The 13,011-nt window shown below is 37.3% G+C and overlaps 2 long non-coding RNA genes across 4 annotated transcripts; one reads left to right on the plus strand and one right to left on the minus strand.

Moving 5' to 3' along the window:
- Positions 1–3,529, plus strand: LOC136240956 (uncharacterized). 3 transcript variants are annotated; one of them, XR_010694056.1, is made up of 9 exons: positions 1–116; positions 861–981; positions 1,899–2,086; positions 2,136–2,216; positions 2,272–2,511; positions 2,567–2,848; positions 2,895–2,987; positions 3,039–3,170; positions 3,225–3,529. It is a non-coding gene; the product is annotated as an uncharacterized lncRNA (long non-coding RNA). The 3 variants fall into 3 exon arrangements; XR_010694055.1 differs by having other exon boundaries at positions 3,039–3,529; XR_010694057.1 differs by lacking the exons at positions 1–116; positions 861–981 and adding an exon at positions 1,193–1,303 and having other exon boundaries at positions 3,039–3,529.
- On the minus strand, positions 3,443–8,618 carry LOC136240957 (uncharacterized). The gene is made up of 5 exons (XR_010694058.1): positions 8,554–8,618; positions 4,087–4,314; positions 3,988–4,034; positions 3,776–3,940; positions 3,443–3,724 (listed from the first exon to the last, which is right to left on the minus strand). It is a non-coding gene; the product is annotated as an uncharacterized lncRNA (long non-coding RNA).
- Positions 8,619–13,011: the final 4,393 nt, after the last annotated feature.

Below are 13,011 nucleotides of genomic sequence, written 5' to 3' on the forward strand. Positions count from 1 at the left end.
TTCTATAATTCTGGTCATTAATGAGCTTCCTGCAGGTCCTGTTGCTGTAGTAGATAGTCGACATCAGGTGCTGGTTTCATCAGGCAATACTAGTACTGTTGAGGACAGATCTGCCAGTAAGTGGATAAAAACATGGCAAGTACACTTGCCTGGTATGGTACTAAATATCCCATGTACATACAATTAATTTCTCAAACTCCACATTTGCTTATACTTTGCCATGTATAGGTACGTACCTGTAATCATGACATACTGCAATTGTGCTGTGATGGGTGCATGCACTTCTGCATGTCAGAGTCTTCCCAGCAAAATAAAGTAGAGCAGTGAAACTTTTATTACTGTATCTATGTGAAATCTTTTTATTAATTATATCTTTTTACCACTTTTGAGCAAAGTAGAGCAGTGCTGCACCATTTTTTAGGAAACAGCCTGAAATCACGTGAGGAATAAAAGCTGGTAAGATTTACTCTGAATTGGTTTTTTGCTCTTATAACTTAGTTATAATAGTCCAACAGGCAACCAATATTAATGAAATATACACGAGAGAATGTGCAAGAGCACAATTGAATTTAATTTACAGAATTTACAATACTATTCTACAGAATCTGTTCTTGCTCACAAATGTTGTAAAGATGAATAATTTGCATTCCATTTATACACTGATGTAAAGTTCTAGCAACTTGTCAGAAATTCCATTATATTGTAATTTTACTGGACAGTAACTTCTGGATTCTGCCTAGGGGGCTATATTAATGATTTTAAACTGAAGTATTAAAATTTGGGATGTACCCATTCAATATGTCAAAACATAATAAAGTGTGCATATCACTACAAATGTGAGTCTGTATTTCTTTCTGTAGAAAAGCCTAGCCAGACTTTCACTGTCAAAAACCATATCCTCAGCAACTCAGGAGGACCCTATATTTCTTGACTCTACCGATACTGGTTCTATTGAGATATCACTGGACAGTAACAACTTGGGTAATTACGCTAATTATAAGTTATTGTGTATATTGCACTATATTCTAATATTTTTCTTTATATGTTCACTGGCCTGGCTTTGCAGAGTAATCATGCACATACACATTGGTATAATACAATTATAATATCTTTCCATCCTCTTTAATGTTAGATCATAATAATAGTTAGATTTTGAAACATGCATGCATGGTGTTCTACTGAATCTAGTTGCATGTAAGGCCTTAGGCATGCAATCAGTGTGTATTGCATAACCACTGGATGCTGTATTGAAGCTATTGGGAAAATGATGATAATTGACAGTAAAACTTCCATTACCTTAAAAGTACGTACATAGTATATTCCAATTTTCTGTAAGTGGAAAGAAACTACATTGATTTCTAATTGTTCTGTTGTAAATAGGACAAAAGATACCTGAGTTATATAGGGCTGTGGATTTAGAAATGTTAGCCAACAAGGCTTCCCACAGCTAATTTTCATAAGTTCATAGTCAGAAAACTATACAAGAACTTGGTTGCGTGCTCAGCACACACTAACAGGAACCCTAGCAAATCATAACAATAGCCTTTATTGTGAATCGCTTCAAAGAAAACTGCTGAAAAATCACCATGACGGGCCAACAAGTAAACAGCATGTTCAGCAAACCCACCAGGTGATTCTAATGGTTCTTGTATTGTACCTGGCATATAGTGGAAGCAAGCAACTGCTGCTTTTATGCTTTGTCTCCAGAAAACATTAACAGCAGGTGTTCTGGACTTTACTGGCTCATAACTCACCAATAGTTGAGCGTATTTACAGCAGGCCCACACCACAGGGCACAGAAATCAATGTAGTTTACAGTGCTGCTTTAAAAACACCAGACATCTTCTTTACATTCTAGCTTGTGATGAAGCAATGTGAACATAAATTATTCACTTTAGGAGTATATCAGCCTGTGTCATGCAACAAGATTGTTCTGAGTATCACAGCTGTGGGAAGAATTGGAATATGGCGACTCTTGTACAGTGACTACATGTCCAACACTGAAGAAATAATACCAAAAATGAGAGGATGGACCCGAATGTACAGCCTGAAGTTGAAAATTTCATTTTAACACGATTAACCATAGGTATTATGACCTCATTTTAATGTTGTATGTATACACATGCTTATCACAGGCAAGACCATGTATTTTAAGATGGTAGCTGAATCAAAAGATGAAATGGCTAATATTAGAAGTATGCAATATTATGTGAAAGGTGATAACAAATTTTATAGTTGAGATTTCTGTTTTAATTTATGGTTGACTTATAGAAAAAAGACTTGTACACAGCTCAACCTGCAATGTACTGATTGATCCACAAGAACCATTGCCTTTACTTGTTCTTTCCCTAAAGCATGGCATGGTTGAATATCTGTGGGAGTACAAAAGTAATTATTCACTGCAGTGGTGCAAACTAGAAGTTCCCGCTACAACATGTTTATTGTACGTTGATACAATGCGAAAGTAAAGATGCACTGTTGATGTAAATGAAGTAATTTTTGATGTAAAAGGTTGGTAGATATCTTTATATTATGTAGTGTGCATATGGTGATTATATGTGCACAGTTCCAACAAAAGACAAGGCCAATAGCTCACCTGGTAAAAGTTGGCAAACCTTAAAATAATTGCATTTTTATGTAATCCTTGTGAATTTGTAGAAATTAACTGTTCAGATACTGTGTACTCAATGCCTTCATTTTCAGACTGTTAAATCATCCTAATTTAGTCTGTTTTTTTGGGATGTGCATTTAGCACAGAGACTAATGAGTTGATTTAATTATGACTTTAATTGAGGGAAAGAATTTGGAGAAGTGGATTTTTTGCAACCCACTTCGTCTTGCTGTGAAGGTCAGAAAATTTTCTAAGTGCCAATTCATATGTATGTTTTATACAGTTGACTGGTGAAAGGTGTTCTACTGGTGTAGAATACTTGCACACTAGAACACCAGCAATAATACACCGGGACATCAAACCCTTGAATGTTATGGTTAGAATTGAGCAATATTGAAGGTAGTTGTCATTATTGAATTTTGTTTAGATCACCCATGATCTTAACCGAGTGTATATAGTGATCTGGGAGTTGCCAAGTTGAAAGATTCAATGGAGTGTTCATATATACAACTGTTAGCCAAAATCGCATTGGAACCTGTCCCTACATGGCTCCTGAAATGTATGATTCAGATAGTCACAGAAGTGCTGCTGTATAGATACCTACTCATTATAGTGTACATATATAGAATTATTTGGAAAAAAGAGGGTGTGGCCAGGCCTGACTATTGCTTATGAAATAATGCACAAAGTTTGCGGTTCATTTAATAAACCACCTACAATGCCACAAACTAGTCATCTGCGTCAGGCTCAGCAAGATGTATGCAATGCTTAGTGCCAGTTTAACTATAAACTAGGCCACGTATTGATGGTGTACTTGAAATACTGAACAATCTGTAATAGCTAAATATAGTTGACATTAATTTATTGTGTACACTACTGTTATCATTCCAAATCTTTTCACTATTGTTCATGCTATCCTACTGCATAGATGCGAATAAACTGCTCTTGCTGTGGTCACAGTTATTGTTTCTTTATTGGTATTTAGCTCTGCCAATATAGCGTCTGCAGCTGCAGCAAACTCATCTGGATAAAATAGTGGTGCTTTGTAAGCATACTTCAAGTAACAGTGTGACCACACAACAAAGTTCAATGACTGTTTATATAATGGAGTCCCTAAAATGAAATAGTAAACTGTGTATTGTACATAATCATGTTGCACCAAACCATTAAGGTGTGGCAAGTAATACAGATCATCTGGTACTCCTGGTGGGCAGCCTGCAATACGACTTGGCCCACTAATACGATGAGAGTTGACAGTTCCATCTTTCCTTAATCCCTGTAGTGCTTTTGTCAGAAGAGATCCATAGACATAATTATGCTAGACAATGTCTATATGGAAACTTAAAAAAACAGTATTTGTAACATATAATACTAACTTGTGGGTTACATTGTTTGGATTGAAGCTGCCTTCTTGTATTAAATCCTATTTAATTGTACAATAAGGTCATCTGTACATGTTCTGTTACAATGAATACCTCAATCAGTTACAGACTTCCCGCTTAACTGTGACCACCAACTTTCAATTCTCTAGAAAGGTGTTGTTTGTTTGGTACCAATAATAATTACTTACTGTGTTTGTTGTTGATGAGCCAAATCGAAAACTCTTTTCACCTTTAAACGAATCTTCATGGGTGTGCCGCAATGCCATTTGAGCAGCTGCCAAAGATGTGTTCTCAGTGCCACAGTCAGATCTCTAGGACAACCTTTACAATCAAAATAAAATGCCCTTATTCAGAAATCAAGTGCTACAACAATGAAAACATTATTGGGCTATACAGATTGTACTTACCACCAGGTGGTATTACCCCACAAGTGGGTGTGGCAAGGAAAGAAAACTTAAAACTTACATTAAAATACAGATATTATATGTATAAATAGCCGTCCATATAAAATTTAAGTATCCCCTGACAATTCTGTGCAGTTCCTCGCCAAGAATATTCTCCTTGAAGCAGAAATGGAAACAGCAGCAGCCAATTCAAATATTTGCCCACAATTTTATTTGGTCAAGTTGTTTTCACCATGAATGTAGTTAAGACAGTTTTTAGGGATGTTAGTGATGATGGTAAGTAGTGGCCTAATGCACTCTGCTCTAATGCCTCTAGCTAACAGGAAACTCACATACGCTCAAACTCAGATAATCTCCTAGTGCAGTATAGTAGTACTCAAAATTTCCTTGCTTGCAATCTCTTGCAGCTAGATGTTGCAATGGGTCCAGGGTTAGTGAGCTGTAACATATATGGCCACTGAGTTCAAGTGAGTTGTTTCCCTTGCCAGTTGTAAACCACTATAGGTCTGGACGATACAGGGCAATGAGCAGAGAAGGAGTGTAGAAGATCAAGCCAAGAACTTTAGTTCAGTGGCTAAGCAATGCAGGACCTTATCGTGATGGTATGTGAAACGGCCTTCATTTTACTGGTTTGAGCCATATTAGCTACTGAGCTAGTATAAAACTTACCCAGGGTGTCTTATAATCTTAACTTGATTAGTCTTGCTGGGCTGTAGGTGATTGCTTCATGCTACAAATCACCTCATCCATGCAGGCTTTGACATCACAAAATACAATTCATTTGCTATTTCTATTTTAACAGACTGCCTAGAATTTTATACCATCAAGCAAAAACTACATACTTACCTTTGGAATCACTTCCTATCAAACTTTTTATTATTAGTGCTTTACAGTGACCAGCACTGAAGGTCTGACAGCAACATGTGCTACAGCCTTAGGATTACCTAACCTACAAGGACTTAGACCTGGTGACTTGACTTACTGACTGGATAAGGTGTAACAGAAAAGGGGCCAAAGGAAGGAAAAAATCCCTCCAACCCCAGGATTCGAACTGCAGGTCATGCACCCAATGTCTAGTTGGGGACACTCAGTCTTCCTCCAGGAGGGATGGATTTTCTTCCTTAAACCTAAAGTATTTATTATTAGCGCTTTACAGTGACCAGCACTGAAGGTCTGACAGCAACATGTGCTGCAGCCTTAGGATTACCTAACCTACAAGGACTTAGACCTAGTGACTTGACTTACCGACTGAATAAGGTGTAACAGAAAAGGGGCCAAAGTAAGGAAAGAAATTCCTCCAACCCCAGAATTCAAACTGCAGGTCACCCAATGTCTAGTCGGGGCCACACTCAGTCTTCCTCCAGGAGGGATGGATTTTCTTTAACTCAGATATCAGATATGATGTACTATACTCCTTATTGTGTCCTTGTGTTAATTGCAGCAAGCACCCGAGAACTCGTGACTTTCTTGTAACACACAGTATAGCTATAATCAATGTAATTCTTAGTACTATAGGGTATAGCTATAGCTAATTAAGTAATTACTTATTAAGAGTAATTCTGGCCACTGGTACAGGATACCAGTGGACCATCAGTGCTGCTCAGCAGCACTGTAAAGTTTTTAAATAAAATGAATGTGTTGCTTTGGCTTCGCGTATCATCAAATTGCAAGTATCGAGTATGTATACCAGGGAAAGCACTTAGCTACACAGGAAACTTTTTAGAAATACGACCCTTTGCTCGTCGGAGGATAAGTACCAGCTAGCTATTAAAGTACCACTGGCGAGAACGCTCGCCGGCACGAGAAGTGCGGCCATACAGTGCCAGCCGACTTATACCACAAGTAGCTACTGAGCTACTGACATGCAGGTGGGGTCTATTCTACGGAACGGAACGGAACGGAATGGAACGGAACGGAACGGAATGATGGACTAAACTACGGAACGGAATGCTTTCTCAAATTGAAGATTGCAGCTTACCATTGCTGTACAAGTTATCGGTGGCACTTCCAGCTGGTAAACAATTAAACGTACCCCAAGAAAGATAAAACGAACTTAAGGATCGATTGTGGGTACTTGCTGTTTATCTTCGGATGTATCAAGTAGGGAACTTAATGCATGACTTGTTTTTGCTAATATGTGAGTTGTTTTTGCTTACTTTGACTTTAGAATGTACAATCTGGGGCTCAGCCTTTCTAATAGGCATAAATCCGGCAGTATATGTAGCTACACTACAAAGGAAACAAGTATGGTGACAAGCTGAATCAACTCTGTCAGGCTAAACAGAATAATCTAAAGGAATTTTGTGCAGTGTGTGATGAGCAAACATTCAGATACCTCAAGGAGGCTATATTGTGTGAACATCAATGATTCATTAACAGAATAATGGACTACATAATGTCAGATATCTTAGCCTGAGTAGTGAGTTGAATCCAGGATGCGCGGGGTCTATTTTACAGAATGGAATGTATTCTGAATCAAAACTTACAGCTTAATTATTGTCTAGCCGCTATCATTGCTGAAGTTGCATTCATCAGTGGAACTTCCAGGAAATGGAATAGGATAATAATAAAATATTAATAGCTGTTTCATGCAGTGCATTGTTCTATTACCTGATATATCAAGCAGGTCTCTTCAATTCATTTATTGCATGACCAGCGATGAGATGCATGCATGGATTCATTGAATTTTTGTTACAGTTGGAGACATTAAATATCCAAAAGCAAACTGACTGTATAATATTAATTCACTTGCCTTATATTTTCTCAATTTTGAGCCTGTATACAAATAATTAAATTTTTCTCAGTCCTAGAATAAGATGGGAGAGAAAATTTATCTTTGTTTACCGATTTAAATACTAAATATTAATTAGAGCCTTTAGATAATTATTGTTCCAAAGCAAAATTGTAGATGGAAAAAACAAGGACTGGTGAGATCTTGGTTATTTAATGACAGCAGTTGGAGATTAAAAGGGTGGTAACTTCTTGTTCTTGAATATGTTGCAAAGTGGAGGTACAAATCAAAATGGGATATCAATTTCATTATGAAAAATTTGTATACTTAAATAATCTAGCATTACTGTATTCGTTTGTCCTCCACTTAAATATGCTACAATAGTGTCGGTACATTGGCAGTCTACCTTGAAATCTCAACTCTAGAGTAGATCCAACACAAAGCAGCCCACACTGTAACAAATACATGTGATCCCACTGTAATTTCATGGACCATGCAGCTGGACTGGGAATCACTTGAAAATAGATGAACAAATTTAACCTGTTTTGTTTGAAGTGAAGCATGTGGAATGTTACACTTAAGAAATCCTAGGATTCTTAGGTGGTATGTAATTAATGTGAGTGTTCCATTTCCGGTCTGACTAGATACATTGAAATTATACACACATCCTGGTCCAAATCACATTTGCCTGGTGGCCATGGGCATGGTTTCACATGCATAGCTAGGCTTATACTTGAGATTTGGTTGATCTTGGAGTTTTGGCATTTGGCCTGATTCAAGGCTAGCAGTCAGACACATCCTTGAATTTGTGCAACAGAAAAAATCCATTCACTATTGAATACAGCATTAGTCCACTGCACCGGCTGTTAATAACTCCATGCATACAATTCAGTGATGTTCGCAGAATATAGCCCCTTTGCGATCTGCCAAAATATTTGCTCCTCTCACACTGCACAAAGTTTTAATTCAGCTGGCTCTTTCCTGTTACCAGTGTCTTCTTGCTTGCTTTATTTGTACACTGACATATGACTTGAAAAGCCGGCCCAAACCGTTTTCTAAAGTCAAAATGAGCAAACTAGCTCAGATACAGTGCCCTTTTTGGTATATCCGTAGATGAACCAAGGATGAACATCATTGATACAGCTCATCCCACAATTAATACTTCGTTACTAATGACAACCAACAAGAACCCACAATCGATCCTTTAATTCTTTTTATCTTATGTTTAATCACCCACTGGAGGTGCCACTGATAACTCGTAAGGGAAGTTTCAGCAATGGTAAGTTGCAAGCTTCAATTTGAGAAAGCGTTCCGTTCCGTAGTTTAGTCCATCATTCCGTTCCGTTCCGTTCCGTAGAATAGTCCCCACCCTACTGACACCTCCGACTGACACGCAAAACACACCGTAATTAATCATAGACTCACTGTCAACTCTTGGGTCGGTTTTGTGAAGGGTGCATTGAATACCACCCACTGTCTCAGCCATAGCGATAAGCGGTCTAGCTTGCATATCGATATCAAGAGTTAAGTAATGATTTGATCGATAAGCTAATTTGCATATTGGACATTGGATATCCGCACTGAGAAATCGGATATCGGACTTGAGATTTCGGAATTGTCACTTGGCGCGACCTCCAGGGCCACCGTATGATATAGATGAAGCTTCAGAAGTCTCTGGTTGCAAGTACTAGTTGTTCCATATAGCGGTGGAAGAAAAGAAGCTGAATTTATATGTGTCAATTCTAGTGAATGGCAGGGTAAGTTGATCTGATTATAGCTATTCTATTCTCTAGAGCTAAGATAAATTTAGCTTTACTGCGATTAAGATATAATTTACTTTACTGCATGATGCAAACCTATTTAAAATAAAGCATTCCTTAAAATAAAAGAATAACGTGATATCTCGCATGACTATATATATATAAGTGGTGAAACTGACATCTTGATTTAGGACAATATATGATAAAAACAATCATGAATTCATCACACTGTTGGCAGCAGCGTTGAAACCGGGTCGGGTCAACCGGGTCACATTTTCTCCGGGTCTGACCCGGTTTACAAATTATCCGGGTCTGACCCGGATTGGATCACCTGAGAAACGAAATTGATCGTTTAACGACGTGGAACCTATAAACGCTAGTCGCGTAGCTCTTTCGTGAGCCACGCACACTTATCGCATTACAAACATACGATCAGCCACGCCCATTTATTAGTAAGTGCACTCTGTAGCATGAAACTGTGTCCGTTTCTGTCTGCAAGCTTACGTGGAGCCACGCCCACTAATCGATTAATGTATGAGTTGTATATAGTCTAGGTCTAGTCTTGAAGCAGGATAAGTGCTTTTGTGAGCCACACCCATTTTAATATATTGGGAAATTGCAATACTAAGTATGTATGAAGCCACACCCAATTGCTGTCTGTAAACTCACAGTAGCTACGTGAAACCAAACCCACTGACTGATTTTAAATTATAAACTTACCGACTTAGTTATCACATAACTATACTCGTTTACTCAACACGAATCGAACGCTCAAAACGTAGTCTCGCTCGCTCGAGAATACCCGAAACATAGCTTTTATCGCGCGCCTCGGCTTAATTTAATCCGGGTCAATCCGGGTCACATCCGGGTCAAATCCGGGTCTGACCCGGATTGCTATCCGGGTCAGTGGGTCATCCGGGTCAGCATGCAGTAGTGACCCGGTTTCAACGCTGGTTGGCAGATCCAGTCTTGAATTGTGTTAAGTCCTGCTGATCTGGTAGGATCTGATGAAATTCTACATTGTCAAAACTAATAAAGGTCAATCATCTGAGTTGGAAGCTTTACGAAAAACATGATAACACCTAGCTGCATACAGTATAAGTCTGAAAAGTATAAATCAAAGGAAGGGGATTAAATATAATATGTCTTGATTTATACGTAGTCATTGGTGTATATCTATAACTATAACAATGTATCTCGTTGTCTGTTTAATATTTCATTTCATCAAAGCATCTGACAGTTCCACAAAATACATCACCCATATAATTATAATGGTTTATGTATATAAAGCACCTGTGGATTATTTTCTTGATGTCTTCTGACTTTTGTACATATTGATTTATTGCCTCGTCCTGCTGTCTACTGCCTTATTTGTCATGGATTTCCATCTTGCATTTTTACAATAAATGACTTCTTTTATCCACAGTGTAATTGATTTGAAAGTACACAAGCTGGTATACTGTATACGTTCTTTAGAATAGTTGAATTAAAATGACCAGATTTGTGAAAAGGTACCTTTTCCACACATTTTACATACCAGCAAACAAAATGGTGTAACACTTGACTCCTTACACTGATAAAGTTGCTCTTAGTATCAAAATGCAGATAGATACTAGTAGCTTCTGTGCACTCATGGATAATTGCATGCAGGCAATTATAAGGTATATGTTCAAAAACTTACGAAACTCCGAATTTCAAAATATGCATGGGTCAAATTTTGTCTGTGAAAAAGGTACCTTTTTGCAAATCCGGTCACAAATTATCTAGCTGTTGCATAGCAACTGCACACACTGACAACGTATGGTAAATTTTAATTTTTGTTTCTTCTTCCACACAGTACATTGTGGCTGCATTTGCTACACATATATTGCTTCTTATTGGATTCATGATCCATTGTTGATACAATGAAAATTCAAAAACTATAGGCCATTATTACAAATGCTACTCCTCCTTCATATCTATAATAGAGTTAATGATGTAATGTAATGATGTGACATGATGTAATATAATGTAATTTATGCATACCTGTAACATTAATATTGTGTACTGTAGTTGTAAGAGTTAGTTGTTATTGTGTACTTTCAGTTATTGATTAATAATATTATATACAGTAGTCTGTTTTGCCTATAAATGGTCTGCCTACACTTCCCTACAATTAGAACAATACCCTCACATAATATTTATGTGTTTACAAATACTCCTGAAGATAGTCAACGATTAGTACAATAATTAAAAGCTATATATATAGAGCGATATTACCTAAAACTCTACTAGGGGTTTCTCTATACTTGTATATATGAACTTTGTAAAAATGTGTTTGGGTTTAAAGGTGCCCATGCAATTATCCCTTCAACATAAAACAAGAGCAGTATGCTCCTTGTCTTACTCAGAAACTGAAATTTGAAGTTTGATCTTCTAAAGCATTATTTAGGGCAAAAGACATTGATTTCTTTTAGGCTGTAGAATTGTGCCAGCATATTGATATTCACGATTTTTCAATGAATATAACTGGAATGCATAGTGATATAAATGCTAAGCCAGTAGAGGTAGCATTGTAGCTAAATATAAACATAAGATTTTGATATAATTATCCATATACTACATTCTGATTGGTTACAACATAGCAACCATATTAAATAATTTGAATCCATTGGCAAATGGAGCCAATTTTTAATTATTTCATTAAATATTTTATTCTATTGTTGCTACATATAATCTATTGTTTACCTTTAATTTGTTAGTACACTATAGCTTCCACTTAAAAATGGATATTTATGCCTGGTGGCACTAAAGGTGTGTCACAGTTGAGCAGACAATTTTAATCAGATGAGCTTGAGAAGTACAATGTATAATGATTGCTCAAACAGAGGAAGACCTGGAGAATGCTGATACAATAACATTGAGGGAGGTAGCAAAGAGATATAACTGTAGAGAAAGTGATGTTTTTAGTTTGCAAATTAATGTAAATCTGCATGGCTGTAGCTTAATATAGCAATATTAGACATGCTATACTCTAAGACTGATGTGCATAGTAATTAGTTGTGCAATAAATTTTTTTAAACTGTAGTTCTGTTCGCTGAATCTTTGCTATTGAATGAGGCATGTGCATTGCCTGCTGAGATGAAGTAGGAAAACATAACATGGCAGAGATTTTATGGTGAGTTTATGAGTTCTAATGTATAGTTCAGTAATGAATGTATATTAAGTATAGCATTGTTTTATTATTGTTAAGTGCGTTGTATAGCTACTCGCTACTTACTGTCATGCTTGTGGATGGGAAGACAATGTGTTTAGCTACTCTTAGGCCACTTATTGTTAATTTTATGTTTCAGATCCCCCTCCCGCATTGCTTTGCTGCAACGCCTAAATTTAGTCATTATTGTGATGTCATGTCTAATTTCCCATTATTTTTTGTACTTAAAATTTTTTGTAATGTTTTCGTGCGAGTTATTCAGTTAGCTAGTATGCATGGCTTCGAATATCGTAAATGTTATTGTGTTCTGCAAGTCGACAAACAGTACTTTGTTGCCTTGGCAAATTGCCAAAATTCATCCTCCTTCTGCTACTTTTCGTTCCTTTTTCACTGAAGTTATTTCCAAGAAAATGGCGCCACGGCATGATGGAACAGTAGGAAGCATTGCAGAAGTTTTTATTGGTAAAAGAAAGGACCTGTTAGATTTGGTGGATCCTGATCTACAAATTACTGAGGTTACTCCTACCTTTGGCCAATTTATCAAGTACTACTTGCGCGATCGATCTGCTAGTGAATCTGGTGTGACAACAGTGACGACAACGGTGATTCAGTCGAATGGTCAGTGCAGAAATGCGTTTCAAATCATGATGGCAGCACAAGCCGAACTCTGCAGTAAACAGTTACCAGATGTTAACCCCAATCCTCGAAATGGAAAAGAAAAACTTAGAAACGACGTTCTTTCATTCCTTGCAGCCAAAGGATGCAAGTGGAAAAACAGTTCAGAACTGGATTGTCTTACACTTGTGGTGCCTTGTTAGCAGACCTTCACTTGACTGTTAAACTTTCAAATGTACATGTACGAGATTTAAGATGCTATGACCCTATGGAGAAATTGTACTACTCATCAGGATGTAATGATCAAGTCTGCTA

The sequence above is a fragment of the Dysidea avara genome, chromosome 12, assembly GCF_963678975.1.
Source record: "Dysidea avara chromosome 12, odDysAvar1.4, whole genome shotgun sequence".
Taxonomy (NCBI): Eukaryota; Metazoa; Porifera; class Demospongiae; order Dictyoceratida; family Dysideidae; genus Dysidea; species Dysidea avara.